General features: G+C 34.7%; 1 protein-coding gene across 1 annotated transcript in view; it reads left to right on the top strand.

Annotated features, from left to right (window-relative positions):
• The window catches only part of MARCH1 (membrane associated ring-CH-type finger 1), an 826,141-nt gene that overhangs the window by 526,786 nt on the left and 280,371 nt on the right, over positions 1 to 18,984 (top strand). The gene's annotated exons all lie outside the window — the stretch shown is intronic.

Below are 18,984 nucleotides of genomic sequence, written 5' to 3'. Positions count from 1 at the left end.
TAATGACTGTTGGATTTACAGTGGGCAAATAAATTGCCAACATCAGATTGCACTAAACATTACAAATTACTCTACAAAAATTGTTAAATTACTAAAAAATAATCTAAATAGATTACACTAGGTAAATAGGTAAGTACATTAACTAGACAATAAAATATTTCATTGGTTATTTTTAACAACTCCTAAAACAATGTTATTTATCAGCATGTGAGGTCTTAAAAGTTGCATGATAAACTAAGCGTCTAACAGTGATACAGAGGACGGGTTCAATAACTGACTAAAAATATTTTACTCATATTGTAAAATAGCCAATTTACTTCCCTGCTCTGCACTGGGTGTAGGGGGTAGGTATAAGAGAGTACATTCAATATCTGGATAGCCATGAATAATTAGCTCTATCAAGCCTGTTTTCATATAAGGAGAGGTGAAAAATGAATTGCTAGTAGCTGATTTATCTTATCATTTCACTGAAATTCTAAAATGAGTAAACATTCTTAAGAAAAAAAATGGGTGAGAAATAATTAAAATGATTAATAATTGTGTAAATGCAGCCAACATTATATGAAAAAATGCTCAACATCACTAATCATTAGAAAAATACAAACGCAAACCATATTGAGATACCATCTTACACCAGTCAGAATGGCTATTATTAAAAGGTAAAAAAGTAGCAGACACTGGCAAGGTTGTGGAATAAAGGGAATGCTTATACCCTACTGGTGGAAATGTAAATTAGTTCAGCCATTGTGGAAAGCAGTTTGGCAATTACTGAAAAAACTTAAAAAGGAATTACCATTTGACCCAACAATCTCATTACTGGGTATATAACCAAAGGAATATAAATCATTCTACCATAAAGACACATGTATGTGTATGTTCATGACAGCACAATTCACAATAGCAAAGCTACGGAATCAACCAAGATGCCCATCAATGTTAGACTGGTTAAAGAAAATGGGGTACATATACACCATGGAATACTATGCAGCCATTAAAAGGAACAAGATCATGCTCTTTGCAGCAACATGGTTAGAGCTGGAGGCTATTATCCCAAGTGAACTAACACAGGAACAGAAAACCAAATGCAGCATGTTCTCACTTGTAAGTGTATTACATATGGATACAGAGATGAGAACAACAGACCCTGAGGACTACTTGAGGGTACAATGTGGGAAGAGAGAGAAGATCAAAAAACTGGTATTTTGATAGATTTGGTATAAAAAATAAAATAAGCCTAGGACTTAATTTATGTATATATATTTTCAAACCTTAATTTTAAATAACCATAAATATGAGCTTTGAAAGATGGCATTAAAGTGTATATTGGAATTATCAAAAACAGATTATATGCACTCATTGTCTAATTTGATCATTTTTATATGATTTTTTTTTTTTTTTGTAATTCCATCCCCTCAAGTTGCTACTTGGCTTTATTTCTACTTTTCTAGATATTGTGATATTGCACCCCCATCTTTTAATTAAAGACTTCAATGATATATAGGGGATTTGTAATTATTAAATTCTTATAAAAAGGTAATATATTCTTTAAACTGGCTATAAATTTTTTCTCAATTTCTATTACTGATCTTTAAAATAACTTAATTTTAAATCGATTTCGTCTCAAAGTACATTGATTGTGGTTTTATTAAACTTAGAAAAACAAAACATAATTATCTTGGAGGCTTAACATTATTTGATTATTCTTAATAATTTTCTGTAGGTTAGTTTATTTTAACATACATTAATTACTGCTTTTGATCATTCTACTTTGTAAATGTTTATGCTTTAGCAATGAAAGTGATAAAATGGGTAAACCAGGATAGAACATTATCAACTCAGTTAATCATCTAAGAATAATGTAATAGCCACAAATGTGATTTTTAAAACAATAATGGTTTTTACACTATGATAACCCGAATTTGATTCGAAAATTGGTTTTCTTGTCAAATTATACAGTAATAGTTCTTTTAAATCTCTGATATTCTAAACATACCTTCTGTCTTTCATTAGATAAAATTCAAGTAGTGGACAAGGCAAGGTATTTAGAGTTGATTAGATTTGATCAGATTTTATTAGATTTGATTTGAGCAAAGTGTTTTGAGTTTATTAGATTAGAGTTACAAATTCTGATTCTGTCACATATCAACTACCTAATCCGTGCCAAGTTGTTTTATATTCTCTTATATTTAGTTTTTTCACCTATAGCATCTATAGCTTCCCTACTAGGGTAGCTGTGAGGTAGTCCATGCAAGATACCTGGAAAAGCAATTAGAATTGTAACTATTGTTTTTCTGACACAAATGTCAGATATCAGAATACTTACGGACATCTAAGTTAATGTGGAAATGTAAAGAAAATTCTTCATTCATCCCTAACTCTCCCAATTTTGGTAGGCCAAAATTGTATTAGTTTTGTAAGTGATGTTGATATGGGTGGTATGAGACAAAATCAAATGAAGTAAGCCTATTTGTGTTATTAGCACAATGGATTTAACAGTGCGTGAAAGAGAGAGGAGGACTCTAAGGAGCTGCTATGGTCTTAGAGTCTACAGTTTATAACAGGGTTTCTTTACCCATATCTATGAGTGGAATTTAGAGTGCTACAAATCACCTAACATTTTTTGTAGAATTGTATGTAAATGGGCACAAATATATACGTGAAACAAGACCCCCTGGTTTTCCAATAGATCAGTAGGGTGAGTATAGTTAACATAAATTGATTGTACACTTCAAAACAGCTAAAAGAAAAGGGTTTGAATGTTTCTAGCATAAAGATAAATAATTAAGGTGATGGATAGCCCACTGACCCCTACTTGATTATATGAATGTATCAAATTATTACATTACCTTAAAATATGCACATCGAATATGCACCAATAAAAAACAAAATTAATGTTTAAAATAAATTTTTCATGTAACGGGCAGTACAGAATCAAATGTTGAATGATCAAACATTAAAATAGTCCCGATTTTTTTAAAAAAAAGAATCGTATGTGAAGTGTACTTTTCCAGAGGAAGGAGTCACATTTTATTATATTCTCAATGACACCTATGACCTCTATACCTTAAATGACTGGCTTAAAATTTAGTACTTCTTTTTTGCATAACTATTCATATAATTGGCAAATACATAGATTGCAGTGGTGTTTTTAACAATTGCTCTTACATTTTCTTATTTGTGTATGAATGTTGCACAAAGTAGAAATAATTACAGAGCAGGCAGCTTTTAGAGTCTTCTATGTAATAAAGGAATTATGTGATCCAATGTGCAGAGTGAATGTTCATTAAAAAAAAATATATAAACCTTTTGTCTCATTTGTTACAGCTCCCTTTAGATTCTCAACTTAGAAATCAAATGGCAAATTATGTGTCTCTAAGAAATTCAAAGTTAAGGTCATGGTTTAAAAACAGGATAAATAAAAAGTAATTAAAAGTTTTGGCAAAACTTAATAAAATCAAGAAAAGATATGCTTTTATTAATTTTGTCTTATTACACTGTCTCATAAAACCATGAATTTCCTTTTATATCTGCTTCCAGTGGTATAGGTGAAGTTACAGAGGAAAACTTACCTTGTGCTTTTTTTGTCAAAAGAGTTTGTGTTTTGTGACACCAAATCAACAGATAGAATTTTCCCATGGAAGTGTGATTATATTGAGTAGTCTGTTTTCTCTGATTTTTCTCTAAGCTCTCTTTTACAACAACAACAGCAACAACAAAAAGAAAAAAGAAAAAAAAAAAAAAAACTCTTTTCCCAGGGCATTGCAAATACGTAAGAGATTTAGAATTGAAGCTGCAATTTTCCACCTTCATGGTCTTTTATTCTACAAAACACAGCTTTTCATTAATTTGTGAAATTAATCATTTCTAAATGTAATTGGAAAATAAAAAATTAGAACCTAAAAACTAATTAAAGCAGTCACTTTCTAATCTTGCTAACAAAATTTTTATGAATAATTTTGTTTATGTTCTTTGAACTTTTTAATTTTTGTTTCATAGGATGTTTTAACTTGCCTCATGGTGTTAGTGATTTTACTTTTCATAAATGTATCAACCTGGATGACTGAAATTTGTTTTTAGTATTTTACAAATATTTACTGAATGCCTACTATTGAAAATCCTCTAGCAGGCAATAACCATACATGGTTATTGATGTCATGGTCTAATTGGAGAGATGGCCATTCATTAAATAATCAAACACACACAAAGTATAAAATTGAAATTGCAGTGGATCCTACAGAGGAGAGGTAGTTGGGCCAAAAGTGAATACAATTAGAAAATAAGGCTATCTTGAAGAAGTGGCCACTTGTGTTGAGATTTGAAGGGTAAGAGTTAGTTGAGCAATGGAGGGAGGGAAGTGTGCCCCAGAAAGAGGAAATCATGTGCAAGGGTATGCATACTATAAGCAAAGATTAAAGTATGTATAAAAGCCTAGAGGGCCAGGGAGACTGGAACAGAACAAGTTGGTCAAATGCAGTGCAAGGTGAAGTTAGAGAGGTGGAGGCAGGACCATGCGGGACAGTGTAGAGGAAGTTAACCAGCTTACTTTTTATCTTAAGAGCAGTAAGGAATTTTAAGCAGATAGGTAGCAAGATTACATTTGCATTTTTAAAAGCTCAGCCCACATTATAAATGGGACAAGATCAGATGTGGGTAGAACTTAGAAGGCTATTTCAGTATCCCAGGAAAAAGATGATGATAACATGGACTAGAATTCATGGAAATGGTGTTTAGGGATAGGAAAAAAAAAGTATTTGCATATGAAATTTTTAAAGTCAACCTTACAAGATTTAGTGATGGATTGGATGTAAAATGAGAGGGAGAGAGGGCTCACCATAGCTTTCCAACTAGTAGATTTTGATGAATGGGTTATTATTATTAGAAATAAAGAACAGTAGTCTGGAATTAAGTTTGGAAAGAATGTGAGAAAGATAATAAAACTGTACCTTTTGAATATTCTAAGTAAGATGTAACTAGACTTCGAATAAATGATTTGCAACTTGAAGAATTATCTGGGTTGAAGATACATATGAGTACATCATTGAATCTGTGAGCATGAATGATTTTTCCCAGTGAAAGAGGATACAACAAAAAAAGGCCTAGAATAAAGTCTAGGGAATTTCAAATTTGAATGGCCAAGTAGTGAAGGATAGGCTAGACCTCTACAACAGGCAGAGAACAATCAGCTGGAGAATGAGAACACTAGAGAGGGCTGTGATATGGAAGTTTATAAAAGAGATTACTTCAAAAGTGTAACTGAGTCAGCATTACAGAGTGCTGATGAGAGGTCAGCTAAGAAGAGTAAAAAAAATGTGCATTGGATTCGGTGATGTAAAGTCAGCACTGTCCTCACGAAAAAACTATTTCAGTGGACTATTAGGAATTGAAGCCAGATTGGCATACTCTAGAGAAAAGAAAATAAAGACTGAGTATAGATAACTCCTTTACAAAACTGGGCTGTGGAGGAGACAAGGCGTTAGCTGGAGGAGAACACAGGATCGGTATTTTTTAAAAAATTATTGATTTAGATTTGTTTTCATATGTTGATTGCACAGACTTGTGGATGTTTAAAATACGATGGGAAGGAATCACGTAAAGGGAAGAGGTTGAATATGTAATTCAGCAAAGGAATCATCTAGTTTATGATGTCCAGGATGCAGGATGAGATGAAAGCTGTAGCTCAGGTGGTGGGCATAGCTTTACCTAGGCATGGGATAACCTCTTTATTGTAGTAGAAGAGATGAAAGAAACTGTAGGTGCCTATGCAAGTTGTTTTGTAAGATGGTTTGTATGAATATTGGAGAGAGCATTAGGATGATAAAGACATTTCCATCTGGGAGCCTCTATTTTCTTTGTAAAGCAGGAGGTGAGATCATCTGCTGAATATGGAGATTTGGATTCGGAGAGGGATTTGGAGAGGTAGGAGGGTGTCAGAAGTTTGATGAGACTTGAAAAGTTTTCACATGGTTGTGGCAAATTGGAGAGTTTTTCAAAGAGACAAAGTAAGGCTTACAAAAAGTATTTTAGGGCTTTTTTAAGTTTGGGAATTACTAATTTATAATCAAATGAATGTTACCTGGTGTGACACTTTCTTATGCAGAGCTCTGCTACTCTGGAAAAGAAACAGAATTCAGATGTGCAATGGTTTCATTCAGGCTTGTGATTCAGCCATCCAAATGGAATGAGAAAAACAGAAGCAGGGACATCACAAAGTATGTTATTAAAGGTAAAACCCATGGATGATCAGCTTGATAAGAAGTGAAGCAAAGTAAACAAAAGACTTATGCAACAGGAAACAGTAGAGAGAACAAAGGACTGGGAAGAAAAAGTGTGTCTTAAAAATGGTGTAGAGTATGTAGTTGGGTAATAGAGGTGGATTTGGAAGTGTGGTCGTTAGAAAAAATGGCAACTCCAAGCTGTGACTGCTGGGTGGATGGTTGAAGTGGAAAAGGCAAGAAGAGCATTGGACATATGGAGGCCATGTTGATGATGGATCATTAAGATGAATATTGTCATTGGACAGATAAATATCATGGTTTGGGTTAGAAAAGAAGACTGTGAAACTGGTGCCATAATCTTGGTTTAGTTTAAGTTCATCTGGGCTATTAAAGTGTGAAAAAAATATGCTTATACAGCAGATGCAAAGTCAAGATGCATTATTTTTCTGGATCTATTTGCTGAGAACTCTTCTTTCAACTATTAGTTTCTAGGATAAGATAAATCTGATTTTACTGTGAAATGCAGGTGGCTTTTATTTCAGGTCTTTGCATAGCTTAAGAGACATTATTAGCACCTAAGTGAAATTTGCATAGACAAATGAAATATTCTGCCATAATCTTCAGAGAAAAACAAGGGAGCAGGATGTCAGTTGCTGCTAACAATGAGAAGGTGGTAAATGTAATGATGTATGCTTCAAAAAGAGAAGTGACCATATGGGAACTTTAAAGGAGAGCAAGTTCAATGGCAATTTATTGTCTTGACCATGAAGTTCATAAGATGGTGAGAAAATAACCACAACTTGAGAGACTGGAGTCTTTTAGAGACGAATGAGAGGTCAATTAAAACCTGGAGAAAATGAATATTTTGAGAAGAGCCTGAGGATATGGGGGATTTGCAGGAGTGGCAGTTCCAGAGGATAACATGCAAGGGTGTGGAAAATGAGGGAGAGATAAAAGACTGGGTTTGGGGCAAGGGTGGCCAGAGCAATGTGGGAATGATGAGCTTGTTTTGAAATGATAAAGAGATCAGAAAAGAATTATCTAACCACAATTTCGACAATATAAAATGAATGTTATGGCATACATGCCTTATATCTATCAGGATTCACGAGAGTTGGACAAAAAAATATAGTGTACAAAATTCTGCAGAATCAAAAAGGGACAGAATCTTATTAATGGATGCTGGGCTTAATACCTAGGTGAGGGGTTGATAGGTGCAGCAAACCACCATGGAACACGTTTATCTATGCAACAAATCTGTGCATCCTGTAGGTATACCCTGGAATTAAAAAATAATAATAAAATAATAGAAAAAGAAAACATTAAGACATGCTTAATAAGGAAATATAAAGAAATAAAATAGTAAATGAAGCAACTTAGAACAAACTAAAATATCTAAATAATCATTTCATTATAACTATGTTTCTAAGTGGCTTTCAAAACATACGTAAACCCTTAATAGAAATGCTATCAAATCCTAATTTATGTGTAAATTTGATTTTTAATTTAACTGAGTGTACATACATTCAATTTGGGTGCTGTCCCATTGAAAATACGTTTGAGTGCAACAGATTGTGAAATGTGGTTTATAATTGTGTGAAAGTAGATCTCATTAAATCATAAAGAAACATAGTGTAGAAACAATTGTACACCAAAGAAAGATGATGTGGTTACTGAAACATGATGACTATGTGTGTGTGTGTGTGTGTGTGTGTATACACACATATATGTAGCTGTGTGGTTAGAAGAGCAACCAGAGCTGAAAGGTACCAAAACTAGCAGTGGTAAAATTGGGGAGATCTCATATTATAATTTTGAGTGAGGTGTAATTAGGAAGGACATGTCTAGCATTGTTTTTCATCTTATGGATGTTTCCAAAATACCCTGGCATGTGATATCATGCAACTTACGTAAAATTGCTGAGAAAGTAACTGACAAAGCCAGAGCATGGTCGATAGTGAATAAATTTGGGATCTGAAAGAGCAGAGACAGAGTCCATATTCACCACCTCTTGGCTGTGGGCCTTCACAAAGCAAATTAGGCTGAACCTCATTTTCCTCATTTGTAAAATAAAGATCATCATAGCTATTGGGAGGATTGCTGGCAGTGGTGGGGTGCAGTGTGATCACTGAGCATGGGCTTGGAAACCAGACTTCTGGGTTCAGATCCCAGCTCTGCAGTTGTTCATCTCTCTTGGGATTCAGTGCTTGCCTCTGTAAGGGAGATAATCGCACCACTTATCTCAAAAGGCTGTGGTCAGAATCAGATAAATATATGCCTCTTAGAGCACAGTCTGATGCATAGTCCTAGCTGACACATTCATTTATATCCAATAAATATTTATTTGGAAAAATTTAATTTATAGTATTAATTATAAAATAGTATTACTAATAAGAGATTATTAGTAGTAGTATCATTAAAGATGTTTTGTTAGGGTACCCAGTCAAGAGAGGAATATGTATGAAGGTAAACAGTTTTAGTTGAACCCGAATACTATTTATTAAAAAATCACAAGAAGGTACTATTTCACTCATCTAATATGATCTAAATGCTTTTTTGAAGATCAATGTAATTTATGATAATGATCTGCCAAAAAGTTCACATTGGACTGTATGAAGAGTAATCTCCTGACTATTGATCAGCCTCAGGTTTTATTTCCTTCCCTCAGCCAATTTTTCAATGCCTTCGCAGCAGTTTAAATGTAATTACAAACATCTGGTCCCACTGAAGTCTCCTTAATTTTACAGTTATTGCTCAAGCTCCAGACGTTCTTTTTAGAAGTGTGATTTTATTGTTCATTTAGTAGAAATGAGGCAACTCTGAGTGCAATATGGTTGCCGTGAAATAAGTAATTTCTGGTAACCCATAGAGACAATGTTTACTACTTTGTTCTTGGTAAATACATGTGCATTTCCCTTGAACATATTACTTGGAGATAGTATTTACTTTTTTCCAGCCATAAAAAGAGGAAGTGAAAGAAGTTAAGCTTATTGGAAAAGATGTATGCCATTTTTATGTTCATATGGTTGGTTCTTCTTCCTGTTTCTGTATTAATTATTAAGCAGGTAGCTCCCATGATTTTTCTCTGAAGTAAGAAATGCTTTTCTTTAATATCTTACAATATTCTGGTATCTTATAGCATCTATATAGAACAAGCATTAAAAATTATTAAAATTCTCGGAAGACTTAGCTATCCCTAAATCTTTTGACACCTTTGAAGAAAAAGGTCTTACTGGGTGGAACAATAAGCACACGCAAAAAATCACTGTTAGCAGAATGCAAAGAAATTGCGTTTGGGGACCTAGTATATCAGGGTTGGAATCCTAGCCACTCCGGGAGATAGCCATGTAATCCTCATGGAGGAATTTCCTCTCTGAGCCTCTTTACTTTTAACAGTAGCACCGATAAAACTCATCAAATCCTGTTGTGATGATTTAATGCAATCAATGAGGATTAAGCAACCAGTACAGTGCATTACTCATAATAGATGCATAGCCAACATTTCTGCCTTTCTTTATCAACAAGAAAATATAGCATGTAGCTTTATTTGGCAATTTTCTCGATCTGCTTCAAAAGAAATTTTGTTCAAAAATTTGCAGCATGGCAGTTTTAAATAAAACTACATTTATATTATGCACATTGATTATCACTAGGATTTTAGGGAGTTTTTAAGTCTCAATTTAAATGGAAAAGTCATTGTGAGGAGATGTTATGATAAAAGTGAAATACCTAAACTTTTTCTTATTACTGTATTGAAGAATGTGCTCATGTAAGATTGAAGGTAGAATGTCAACTTGTATGGTATAGTAATGGTGCCATTACTATTTTACTTCCTAGATAAACACACCAAGCATATTTTCTTTACTCATGAATATGTCTGAAGTTGGCATTTGTGGCCTTTTCATTTCATTTTCATTTTTTAAGTAATGCTAGAAAAAAATTCAGCTTATACACATTTGCTGTATTTATTATAATAAGTAATGAAATTCTAAAATGAGATACATTTTATGATATTATTAATTTCTTGATTTGTTTATTATTTTCAACATCTCAGAATCCTGTAACATTGATAGTTCTATTGCTGATGGTTGTTTCTTAAACAAGAAAACTAGGGAGAAAATAAATGATTTGTCCAAGGCCACATGATATGTAAGTGTTGGAACCACAAATGGAAACAAAGGGATTTCATATTCTGCCTTTTAGTCCATCTCAATTTCTGTTGCATTATGTGGCAAAGTTTCTTCACCCTAAATCATACATAACCACAGCAAACAATTTTTTTATTTTTTATTTTTTGAGATGGAGTTTCACTGTGTCGCCCAGGCTAGAGTGCAATGGCACGATCTCAGCTAACTGCAACCTTTGCCTCCTGGGTGCAAGCGATACTCCTGCCTCAGCCTCCTGCGTAGCTGGGATTACAGGCATGCACCACCACAACCGGCTGATTTTTTTGTATTTTTAGTAGAGATAAGGTTTCACAATGTGTTGGGGTGATCAGACTCAACACCAGGTCATGGGGGCAATGAAGTCAGGAGAGTCAAAGGAATGAGAAAAGATAGTTTGAAGGAGAAAGTGGGTCCAGGGGGTCAATGCAAGTATGGAGGCTGTGAAGGCGCTGAGCTCCAGAAGCCCAGACTATATATTGGTGATCAAGCTAAGAAACAGGTGGTGACAATGTGGGGCTGGAAAGGGCAAGTGCATGATTTACAGCTGTGACAGTTTAGCATTTCCTTTGAAGCATATGGAACATATTCTGCTACTTGAGATAATGGAGAGCAGGTTCTTTTAACTTAAGATGCAATTGATCCTGGGAGAGCAAGGAGCAAGGATCCAGCAAGTCTAGACACATTCCAGAGGCCGTGAGGGGTTTTATGCCTTGAGCCCTGGATTCTCTCCAAGTCACAAGGGGTTTTATGCCCTGGGTTTAGATTTTGGTGCATCAGCACAGCCTTCCACCCTTTGGCATAGAGCTTCGTGTTCCAAAGGCCACGAGAGGTTTTAGACCCTGGCCCCGGACATTTTCCAACACTCTTTTACATTATGTCAGGCATGCAAGCCCTGCCTCAGCTTCTCCCACCACTCAGCTTCTCTCAACACCATATTGGCTGCAAACAATTTTAGACTCATGCTAGAAATGTTTTTTAAACTATGTTACTTATTGGTGTCTAGGCTGTATAGTATTTGCAACTCATTTCTTCACTTTATAGTTTTATTTTTGACTGATACTGCTTAATATTTAGGATTCTGTACATTAAAAATTAAGTAAATGAAGGTAATTTATGTATTCAAATATAGGTAGATATAATTCATTTTTTGTTCTTTAATTTCCTCTTAAATACAATTGATGACAGGAAGCTTTGTAGAATTCAGACGTATATAATATTCTAATACAGCATTCTGGTTGTGTTACCCAAATATTCATGCTGTGCGTTGTCCTGAGGAAATCTGAGGGCGGAAGGAGAGTCTGAGTAATTATTATTTAGAGAGAACCAACCAGGATAATAAAATAGTTTGGCAGAATTGAGGCAAGACATTGACTAACAAGCAAAGAAATTGAAATCAAAGTCTGAGAGTTGAGTCAGTATTTTTGAGTTGAGACAAATATGGGTTTGAATTGTAACTCCTCTACCCATTACCTCTGTGATAGGTAGTATAAGGGTTATTTTCCACTCTGGAAAAACAAAAATTTTGACTTCCAAAGCTCATTTGGTTTCAAAAGTTTAGTTTTTTGTTTGTTTGTTTGTTTGTTGTTGTTGTTGTCATTTTGAGATGAAGTCTCGCTGTGTCTCCCAGGCTGGAGTGTAGTGGCATGGTCTTTGCTTACTGCAACCCCCGCCTCCCAGGTTCAGGTGATTCTCCTACATCAGTCTCCCAAATAGCTGGAATTACAGGTGTGTGCCACCACGCCTGACGAATTTTTGTATTTTCACAAGAGACAGGGTTTCACCATATTGGCCAGGCTTGTCTCGAACTCCTGACCTCGGGTGATCCACCCACCTCGACTTTCCCAAAGTGCTAGGATTACAGGTATAAGCCACCGTGTCTAGTTGGTTTAGAAAGTTTTGAATCAGGCATTGTGGACTTATACCTAACATATGTCAGCCTCTGCTTCCAAAACTACCTGAATGTATTAGTCAGGGTTTCTCCAGAGAAATAGAATCAGTATGTATATATACATGTATATATGTGTATATATAGAAAGCTATGTATTATATATGTAATATATGCTATTTATATATAATATATAACTACATATTATATAGATATATGAATGAAGAGTTTTAGTTTAAGATATTGGTTATGCTATTATGGAGGCTGAGAAGTCCCAGGATCTGTGAACTGCAAGCTGGGGACCCAAGAAAGTCCATATTGATGATGTAGATTCACACCAGGGTCTGATGGCTTGAGAACTAGGAGCACCAAAGACAGAAGATCAATATGTGAGCTCAAGTATTCAGGCAGAGCAAATTCAGCTCTCCTACACCTTTTTATTCTATTTAGACCCTCAACAGATTAAATGATGTCCACCCACATTGGGGAGAGTCATTTGCTATACTCAGTCTAGCAATTCAAATGCTGTTCTCTTCTGGAAATCCCTTTGCAGACACACTCAGAAATAATGTTTAACTGGCTATCAAGGCATCCCATGGCCCAGTCAAGTGGACACATAAAATGAATGTCACACAGAGCTACTAAGTTGTTGTGAATATAAAATGATATAATCCATGTAACTCACAGTGTCTAGTAAACAGTAAGCATTAAATAAATCTGAATCATTACTATTATAGTAAAGCTTTCTCAATATCAGGCCTGCCTACTTTTTTCTAATAAAATTGTCTAAGCTTTATTTTATCTGTAATTCGGTGAAATTCCCTTTTCCTCCCAACATATATTTTCAGCCAAGGCATCGGAAATTTGATTCTACCATTCCTTATTTCCCTCCTGCTCTCTGTTTTTCTATTTTGGCATCTTTCTTTCTTTCCTTCCTTCTCTCTCTGTCTTTCCTTTCTTTTCCTTCTCACTATGTTGCTGGCCTTGGACTCCTGGGTTCAAGCAATCCTCCCTCCTCAGCCTGCCAAGTAGCTGGGACTATAGATGAACACTACAGTGTCCACCCAGCTGTTTTGGTTTTCTTAAGACAAAATATTTAGTAACTTTTATTTTGGCAGTTAAGGTATCACCAAAATAGAATGTTTAGTGGCACTAAAAGTCTTAAAAACTGGACCTATCTGAAGTATAAATGATAATGTTAATGTATTAGTTACATAAATGATAATGTTATAATTTACACTTCGGATATCAACAGTTTATAAAATCGGAACAAATTAGAGTTTACAAAATAAAAACAGAGTTTGTAAAATTAGACAAAACACATCCTGAGAGTTCTAAAAAGTCAAGAAAAAAAGCAGCTCCAGATATGAACAAATGAAAAGCTCAAGGTCTCATCTGTAGTGTCCTGGGGAAGAAAAACAGGCAAAACCTGACAGGTTTCCATTATGATCAACTTTTGCTGTAGTGAAACTTCTTAAGCTAACCCCAGTTTAACAACAACAACAAAAAGTACCTCTCACAAACAGCAATATTTACCACCCACCACTCCCTGGCGTTGACGGAAGCACCTGAGTCACTATTGCTTAAAGGTTTATTCCAGCAGATTTAATGGTTTGTTAGTCAGCTTTGTGGAAGGTGGGTGGAAGAGAATGGCTTCAAAGTGACTTTTTGACCATGGATGAAGTTACGTTAAAATTCTCAATTATTTAGTAGTTATATTCTACTAAAGTAGCAGAAAGTATTAAAGATGTTTTATTAAAACATTAACACTTCACATTTACAAAAATAAAACAATCAAAATTTTACTTAGTTTTTCTTAATTTTAAATTTAAACATCATTCTCAATTTTTTTTTTTTTTAGGATGAGGACTTCAATTATAAGTTTAACTTAACAAATTTGTCACATCGTCATGGAAATTATTGTCATATGAATGAAGTGTGGAAGAATTTCAGGAAGCAACTAGCAATTGTTACCCCAAGAAACTGCTGGCTAGAGAGGAAGAGATAGATTCACCCACAGACATTCTTGCTTAGGTCCCAGTGAGGCAGTAGAACCTGATTATTTTTAGATAGAAGTTTGTATTTGCTACTTTGTAAAAGAAGGTAAAAACAGACATCATGGGAAAGTTATGAATGTTGGCCAATCTAAAATTTATCTGTGATTAATAATTTTTAAAAAATTATTGAGTTACATGTTGTGGAAAACACCATTATCATTCTGAGCTTAACATTGCTGAAGAACTTAAATCAGACCAGAGTGTAGGCATCCATGGATTTATACATGGAACTTTCCTCATTTTCCTCCTCTTTCACTTTATTTTGTGCAACGGCAGTATCAGTTATCTACACCACGGATAGAGTCCAAATTTACGAGGGCAATCCTAGAGGCTTGTTTATTGTCAGGCCCCTTGTATTGGTCTTTCCCAGTTGTATCTTGATGGTCAAGAATTCCAACTGTCAGTGTCTCTCTATCTGATAACATTTGCTTAGAACTTTTCAAATGGCACCGTTTACAAGATACAGTACCAAAGAAAATTCTGAGACAGGGGAAAAATGGTATTGTGGTAGTTACTGAATCTGAAAGTATAAGATGATAAACCTCATTAAAAATCTATAATATTTCTTCTTTGTATTTCTTCGTTATTTAGATGATGCAACTCAGTTCTTAACATTTTAAATTTTGTATTTGTTTAAAAATATTTTTAGTTTGACTAAAAACTGGCCACATAAATATATTCGTGTGCATACTTGACTTTTATATGTATGTGTAAATATATGTATATGTATATAATATACATGATATATGTTAGAAAAAAGGAAAGTAGACAAAAGAAATTCTATCTTTTGCACACAATAATATCCTCAGCAGATACTATTTGCCTCATGCAGTTCTGGCTTTTAATACAAATTGTGACCTTTTCCTCTGACTTATTCTGAAATCATGGAGGACTTCATAATAGTAGAGGGTGAACCAAATAGCAATTTAACATTTTCAATTCTTGTGGGAATTTTCTCTTAGCAAAGAGATGAGCAGAAATGGTATTTATGACTAAGATGCTATTTTGAAATAAATAGAAGTGTGAAATATTATAGATGCCATTATAAAATGCAAATGTCACAGCAGAGTGGATTAGAAGTTGAGGTCTCAGCTGGATTTTTCTGAAACCTCTTGCTTTGTAAAGATAAATTCTGGTAAACTGTTTTTCTTCTTACTATTAGTAAGCCACTTTGCATAACCCATAGCTATGCTAGTCTTACACAAATGATGACCCTTGTTTAAAATTTCCCAGAGAATATTTATTAATTGACTTAATACCAAAGCATTTTAAAGTTTAAAATCGTGTGTTGTTGATTGTTATTTACAGGGTAGGATTAGATAAAATAAGAGAGGGAAGGTGGATTGAAAGCCGGGAATCAATTGCAAAGATGCAAGAGGTGAGGAAAGGTAAAAGGAGGAAAGAGAGGACCTGCTGTTTGAGATGAGGTGGTAGAGGTGGTGCTGGTGTTTGAAACCCCAACTCTGTATGAAATAGATGAGACAGTCTCATCTGATGACCACTCAAGCAACATATCTTATTTTCTCCTAAAATACTAACAGGGACTTAAAATGCATTTCCAGGCCAGGTGCGGTGGCTCATGCCTGTAATCCCAGCACTTTGGGAGGCCGAGGTGAGCAGATCACTTGAGCTCAGGAGTTCAAGACCAGCCTGGATAACGTGGTGAAACCCAGCCTCTACTAAAAATACAAAAATTAGCCAGGCGTGGTGGCAAGCGCCTGTAGTCCCAGCTACTCGGGAGGCTGAGGCAGGAGAATTGGTTGAACCCAGGAGGTAGAGGTTGCAGTGAGCTGAGATCGCGCCACTGCACTCCAGACTGGGCAACAAAGGGAGACTCTGTCTCAAAAAATAAAATAAAAATAAAATACAATGCATTTCCATGTGTCTCTGTCCTCACATTACTATTTCTAGAGCCCAGGCCTCCTTTGTACTCATTTTATCTATGCTTTTTCTGACTCTAAAAAAACACATGTTAACCAATATTAAAATTCAAAAACATTCATTGAAAAGGCATTTTAATTGATACTTACATTTGAAATTTTATTTTAGCAGTGACATGTCACATTCAGGCTGCAGAACTTTCACCAAACTAGGTCAATTAAGCTGAGGCAGGCCTGCCAATTGTGTTCTTGAATCAGAAATGCTTATCTAGGAAAGCCAGGTAGTTACCATGGAGAACAGAGGTTCCAGACAGCATGTGATTAGTGAAATGGACATTTCATTTTATGTGAGCAGAAGTTATTATTCGTTTTTGGTTAGCTGGGGGTTTTGTTGCAATTACATTGCCCAGTTGGAGATAAACTAATGTCACTTAGTATCTGCGTGTAAGTAATGGTTTTGTCTCAAAATATTGTGTCACAAAATAGCACAACAGAAAGGTAGCAGTGCATGAAATATGTGTAGGAGTGAGGCAAGAGAATATAAAGGCAGAGCCTGACATGTACTGTGATTACCCAGATCACTGTGATCAATCGCTAAAGAGCCAATTCTGTAATTCAGAAGCAAGTCTAAAAAACAGTGTTAGCAAAGTGTTAAACCTTTACAAATAACAATTTTATAATACAGGTAATTAACACTTCTTGGAGAAAAAGAAAAGTATAAGAGGCAAAAGAAACAAACAAACAAAACAACCTATGATTTCACTACCCAGAGTTAATTATGTACCACTATATTTGGGGGTATATTTAGCTTCATTATTTGTTATATGTGCAATTTTATTTAGTAAAAATAATTTTATATGTGAAGTATTATACTTTTCTTCTTTACATTGAAACAGAAGCATATTTATAAGTTCATTATAAACTTTCGTTAGCATTATTTTAATAGCAAAACATACTTATTAAATGGATGTGCCAAATTTTATTTAACAATGACGTTTATTGTAATATATTTGAATTACCTCTAGTTTGTCACTTTTACAGACATATTTGGCCATATGAATTCTTCTGGTTATTCTGAATTATTTTCTTAAACTAAATTTCTAAAAATGAAAGTATAAGACAGTAAATGTGATAAAGATTGTAAAAGCCTCTTCAAAAAAAGTGTTAAGCTGCTTCCAAAACAGCAATTTACATATTCATAGAAAGAGTATAGGTATTCATTTCAAATGTATGTCTATATACAAAGAATAAAAACATTTGACTAAAGGTTATAATTCATTTTGCATTTCTTTTTATCAGTGATAAATTTTTAAACTGTTTTTTAGTCATTTTATTTTTTCCTCTTAGTAAATTGTTTATATATTGACCCATTTTACTACTGGAGACTTCCGTGCTCTTCTTCACCAATTTTATAAACATTTTACAAAGTATCCCCTTTGTGAAAACTTCAGCAAATATTGTGCTATGTTTTTATCCAATTATTATTTTGTTTGGGATTTTTGACAAACTGAAGTTTCTGCTATTTATTTTGCATATTTTATCTGATACTCTCTTGTGGCATCTTCTAATTTTAAGCTTAGAAAATTTTCTTTGATTCTGAGATTTGTTAAGTATATGTTTTTTCTTTCTACTACATTTTGTAGTACTTTTTTTTTTCACATTTATCTCTCTAGTCCATCTGGAATGTAGTTCGTTGAGCAATGTTTCATTAGTCAGGAATTTTTTTCTATCATGAGTGATCACACTGTTTTGGACTAAAGTGGGCACATTTATTAATCCATAAAAATGAGAATGGAAACCTTGTAACTGGGGATAAAAGTAGCTGGGACCGGATGCCACCCAGGATGCTTTTCCCATCATTTTTTCTTGCATGCTAGCTTCTTTTTCTCCTTGAGCTTGGGAAGTGGTGACCAGCCATTCATATTTTCACAGCTTTGCCACCTGAAAGTAAACCCCTCCCCAATAAAATATTATTAATAAAGGATGTCAGTTGTCACAGCACGGTTTACTTAACCCCCGTGTCCAAGGTGAGAGATGGGTACCAGTATTAGCAGCCCCCACTGGAACCACATGGCTCAAGGGGGAGGGAAGTAATTTATCCAAAAGGGTAAGATTCCCACAATTAACAAGAAAAGAAAAGAAGTTGAATGGAAAGAAAGGCATTGGCGCTGAGATGAGAGCCTTTCAAATGAGACTTTCCTTCAGTGTTCACTTTGACTTTGTTTCCTTGTTTGAGATTTATGAGGGTTCCTAATCACACTCCCATTCCTCCCATTAGTCCCTCTTACCCAGAATTTGGAGCCAACTGAGAAATAAAAGAAGGACATCAGACAGATGGTGATTAGCACATTGATTGTATTGCTTATAATGTTGTTTGGGAGAAAACAGCATGTTTATTTCCCAACAATTGAGTTCTTATTGTGAAACTTCTAAATTAAACCTACACCTTCATGCTTCAGGCCTGCACCTAGTAAGAACAGAACTCCTTGATAAGCTTAGTACATGAACTAACAGAAAATCCAAGCATCCTCTCAAGAACCGGCAGATCCAAGTGTAGAGGACATCTTTCCTGAGATAGCGGGTAGAATGAAACTAGAATTAAGATCTCTGGAGAATATCTAATGTGTTGACAAAAGGTGAAGAATCCTTGAGTCTTCACAAAAAATTGGGGTAGAGTATTTTGGCGAGGTAAGAGAAGAACAAGAGGAGGGGGGATTCTGCAGCTGAGCCTAGTGTTTGTGTAGATACTGTGACCATTTAAATACACAGCAATGATCATTA

Source organism: Theropithecus gelada, chromosome 5 (assembly GCF_003255815.1).
Source record: "Theropithecus gelada isolate Dixy chromosome 5, Tgel_1.0, whole genome shotgun sequence".
NCBI lineage: Eukaryota > Metazoa > Chordata > Mammalia > Primates > Cercopithecidae > Theropithecus > Theropithecus gelada.
This window is presented reverse-complemented; position numbering and strand designations above follow the sequence as displayed.